Source organism: Pieris brassicae, unplaced genomic scaffold (genome assembly GCF_905147105.1).
Source record: "Pieris brassicae unplaced genomic scaffold, ilPieBrab1.1, whole genome shotgun sequence".
Lineage (NCBI taxonomy): Eukaryota > Metazoa > Arthropoda > Insecta > Lepidoptera > Pieridae > Pieris > Pieris brassicae.
In genome coordinates this window covers 30001-35000 of record NW_025575896.1, presented here as the reverse complement: position 1 = coordinate 35000, position 5000 = coordinate 30001, and the positions used below count along the sequence as shown (strand labels likewise).

Sequence of the window (5000 nt, the reverse complement as noted above, 5' to 3'; positions counted from 1 at the left end):
CGTCGTTGTCGTCGTTGTCGTTGTCGTTGCGTAAAGACTCGACGCGCACCCGTGCCGCGGGAGACACGGTGCGGCGGGGAGAATTTATTTGTGCGACAAAAGTATCGTATAGACGTGGCTTAACACGGCCAATACGGATGACGAGTCGTAATCGAACATATATTCGAACGGATCGTTCGGCCGCTCGGCGGCCTAGCGAAACCGTCAATTGCACGCGCGACAGAGATGCGGCGCTACGACCGGAGTCGCAGCGATCGCCGCTCGTCACGCGAACAGTGTGGCTTTTTGTTTTTATGCAGCCGGCCCTCAGACAGGAGTGGTCCTGGATATTTCTCCACGGACCGCAATGTGCGTTCGAAATGTCGATGTTCAAATGTGTCCTGCAGTTCACACTATGACGCGCAGTTAACTGCGTTCTTCATCGACCCGCGAGCCAAGTGATCCACCGTTCAGGGTAATCGTTTTGTTTTTGTGTGTGTTTTTGTATGAGAAAATATAAAAGGTGCGAAAAAATTAAACAAAAAAATTTGAAAATAATACTTATCATTAACGTGTACGACAAATGAAAAGAAAGAAAATCTCTTTTATTTGCGTGGTTGTACACAAAAATTAAAATATTATTTCAAAGTATCAATAGGCGATAGCGAACGCTAATCAAAGCGTGTCGCAACGCACACGTCGCGAATCGACGAGAGAGAGTCAACCGTCTCGGATTCGATTTTGATTCGTATCATTCACGTGTTTTTGTATTTTTTTCTTTTTTTGCGAGTCTTTGACAACAACAAAACAAAAAGAAAAAACCAACGTTAATGATCCTTCCGCAGGTTCCCCTACGGAAACCTTGTTACGACTTTTACTTCCTCTAAATGATCAAGTTTGGTCAACTTCCCAGCAACGCCGACGGCCGTGAGGCCACCGCGTGTCGGTCCGAAGACCTCACTAAATCATTCAATCGGTAGTAGCGACGGGCGGTGTGTACAAAGGGCAGGGACGTAATCAACGCGAGCTTATGACTCGCGCTTACTAGGAATTCCTCGTTTATGGGGGATAATTGCAAACCCCAATCCCCAGCACGAAGGAGTTTCAACGGGTTGCCCGGGCCTCTAGGCCAGGGAGAACATGTTGATTCCTTCAGTGTAGCGCGCGTGCGGCCCAGGACATCTAAGGGCATCACAGACCTGTTATTGCTCAATCTCGTGCGGCTCGAAGCCGCCGGTCCCTCTAAGAAGAATTTTAATACGTCGCCAGTGAGTTGCGCTCCCCGAGAGTCGCGCACACCTTGAATGACGACGCCTATTTAGCAGGCTAGAGTCTCGTTCGTTACCGGAATTAACCAGACAAATCGCTCCACCAACTAAGAACGGCCATGCACCACCACCCACCGAATCAAGAAAGAGCTGTTAATCTGTCAATCCTTCCGGTGTCCGGGCCTGGTGAGATTTCCCGTGTTGAGTCAAATTAAGCCGCAGGCTCCACTCCTGGTGGTGCCCTTCCGTCAATTCCTTTAAGTTTCAGCTTTGCAACCATACTCCCCCCGGAGTCCAAAATCTTTGGTTTCCCGGAAGCTGCCCGCCGAGCCATTGTAGTAACGTCGGCGGATCGCTAGATGACATATTTACGGTTAGAACTAGGGCGGTATCTAATCGCCTTCGAACCTCTAACTTTCGTTCTTGATTGATGAAAACACCTTTGGCAAATGCTTTCGCTGATGTTCGTCTTGCGACGATCCAAGAATTTCACCTCTAACGTCGCAATACGAATGCCCCCAGTTATCCCTATTAATCATTACCTCGGAGTTCTGAAAACCAACAAAATAGAACCGAGATCATATTCTATTATTCCATGCACGAAATATTCAAGCGGCATTTTGAGCCCGCTTTGAGCACTCTAATTTGTTCAAAGTAAAATTGTCGGCCCACCTCGACACTCACCGAAGAGCACCGCGATAGGATTTTGATATTGAACCGGCGTTTTACCGCCGGCTCACCGACGATATGCTCCGCAGACGTGTCAGTATCACCGCGGATGCGGTGCACCGACAGCGCGGCGCACAAATGCAACTACGAGCTTTTTAACCGCAACAATTTTAGTATACGCTATTGGAGCTGGAATTACCGCGGCTGCTGGCACCAGACTTGCCCTCCAATTGTTCCTCGTTAAAATATTTAAAGTGTACTCATTCCGATTACGAGGCCTCGTAAGAGTCCCGTATCGTTATTTTTCGTCACTACCTCCCCGTGCCGGGAGTGGGTAATTTGCGCGCCTGCTGCCTTCCTTGGATGTGGTAGCCGTTTCTCAGGCTCCCTCTCCGGAATCGAACCCTGATTCCCCGTTACCCGTGACAACCATGGTAGTCGCAGAAACTACCATCGAAAGTTGATAAGGCAGACATTTGAAAGATGCGTCGCCGGTACTGGACCGTGCGATCGGCAAAAGTTATCCAGATTCATCAAAATTAACGACTTCGGACGCATGGCCCTCCGCCGATTGGTTTTGATCTAATAAAAGCACTCATCCCATCACTGGTCAGAGTTCTGATTGCATGTATTAGCTCTAGAATTACCACAGTTATCCAAGTAACTGAGTAAGATCTAAGGAACCAAAACTGATATATTGAGCCATTCGCGGTATCGCCTTAATACGGCTTGCACTGATACATGCATGGCTTAATCTTTGAGACAAGCATATAACTACTGGCAGGATCAACCAGGGAGCTGCTTACGCAAACGACACGCCTACACCGCGGTCACGCGGCTTCGGCGAGCCGCTGGCTCGGCGGCGTCGAGGGGCGCGCGCTTGCGCGCGCGCCTTCTCGACACGCGTGAACGTAACGCGTCGAATTTGCACGCGACGCGACGTTCGCGCTTCATATCGATAGACTAACTTTGACCGGTCTACGAGCGGCCGTCCCGTCACGATCTCGCAACGAGGTGATGTACAACGATGCTCGACCACTGTGAGGGACATAAAACTGCAACGAACACGACCCCGCGGGCGGGAATCGATGTTGTGACAATTTGAAAATTGAACATTCATCTAAACGCAACTTCTCAATTTTTATTCAATACGTTATTGTAAACATATTAAAACTCGGCTGGCAATTACATGCGCACACACACGCATGATTCGCACTAGATACGATCAACGCCCGGAGCTTGAGGGATAAATTCCAACACGACGCTGCGCACACCGTTTCGACGATGGGCGCGTGTGCGTCCTCTTTTATACATTCTTTACATATACGGTCGCCGTGGCGACCGCGCACGTGTCGAACACGCTAGGCGCCCTGCGTTGAGGTGTGCCTAGAAGCGTATTCTTTTAACATCACAGATAACACCGGGGGAGACGGTCCCAAATCTTGGTCGATTGGTAACATCACCATACGGTCTGCGAACGCGGTGCTATAATATAATTTTATATTATATTATATAAAATATGAGGAGGAGTAGTATGTATATTCTTTGTTATTTTGTGTTGACACAAGAGAGATATATAAAATGTACTATACACCACACACACAGAGAGAGAGAGAGCTGGGAAAGATCTCGGCGGTCTCGCATTCGAAATACGAATTTGATATAATTTCCTCCGAAAATCCATACCCATATCTATATCATCCATGCGCGAATATATGTATATAATATTCTCACACTTCGCACAAACACAAAAACAAGAACACATTCTATTCTCTCTCGTCCGTCGTTCGTGTCTATTTGAGACGAACGACGCGCGGCAACGAGAACGAGTCGACGCTGTGCGCACGACTGTTTCGCTCCACATCTATACCGAGAGCAATAGTCCGCGTCGGCATTGGAGCGGACGTCGAATGTTTCTCGTAGAGCGAGCGAGAGAGAGACGATTTTTCATTTTATTATGTATGTGTATTGGCGTGCAGTAGTAGCACGTAGTAGTACTAGTAGTAGTAGTAAAAAAATATTATTATTTATTTTATTGACTGATATGATTTTGTTTGTTTTCTTTTTTTTGAATAGACATTTGTATTGATAGATATGTTTCTCGTTGAAGCTCGCAGCACACGCTCAGAGAAATGGCAATGTGGGTTTATTTGAAGAAAAGAAAAAACAAAAAAAACAATTATATTTATTAATAATATGTATGTATGTATGTATGTATGTATGTATGTATGTATAATAATGAATTATAATAATTATTCCGATGCAACGTCAGAGGAAAATGTTTCTCGTACAGGTGCGGCGCGCGACGGCCGGCCGCTCGACAGTTTCGCGCCGAATGTTTCTCGTTGAAGCTCGCAGCACACGCTCAGAGAAATGGCAATGTGGGTTTATTTGAAGAAAAGAAAAAACAAAAAAAACAATTATATTTATTAATAATATGTATGTATGTATGTATGTATGTATGTATGTATAATAATGAATTATAATAATTATTCCGATACAATGTCAGAGGAAAATGTTTCTCGTACAAGATCGCCACGCGACGCGACAAGATGCCGTTCAACGGCACGATATCTACAACTCTGTCGATAGATATGTAGATAGTATCTACTCTGTCAAGTATATGTGTGTAACGTGTGGTGGTGTGTGGTGTGGGGTTTTGTTAGCGATAGCGATACGTTTCTAGTTAAAATTGAATATTTAAAAATAAAAACTCTTCTGGTAAGAAAAACTATTTATGGTTTATTATGGTGTGTCTAGTGCAACAACATCAACATTGTCATAATCATAATAATATAATTATTATTAGGGCTATAGGTTAACCTTCCAAATAGGGACCGTCGATTTAAATGTCGATATTTTTAATTATTCTAGATAGTACTCACTAAAAGAAACTTAAGTGCTTGCTTACTTACTTACTTACTTACTTAGTTGATTGAGTTTTTTTTTTGTTTTTTTGAAACTTTTTCATACAAATTGATATATAAGACATATATGGCCGTTACCGACCGCCGACCAAAATCTATTTCATAAAACCGACATAAAATTGATGTCAAACGTCAATCACTTTGAGTTGACTAAGTG

The 5000-nt window shown here is 44.8% G+C and overlaps 2 non-coding genes across 2 annotated transcripts; both read right to left on the bottom strand.

The window, feature by feature from the left end:
- Positions 1-300: 300 nt before the first annotated feature.
- On the bottom strand, positions 301-457 carry LOC123719162. Its single transcript, XR_006755230.1, has one exon. It is a non-coding gene; the product is annotated as a 5.8S ribosomal RNA (ribosomal RNA).
- A 350-nt stretch (positions 458-807) lies between these two features.
- On the bottom strand, positions 808-2713 carry LOC123719156. The gene has a single exon (XR_006755224.1). It is a non-coding gene; the product is annotated as a small subunit ribosomal RNA (ribosomal RNA).
- Between the last annotated feature and the right edge of the window lie 2287 nt (positions 2714-5000).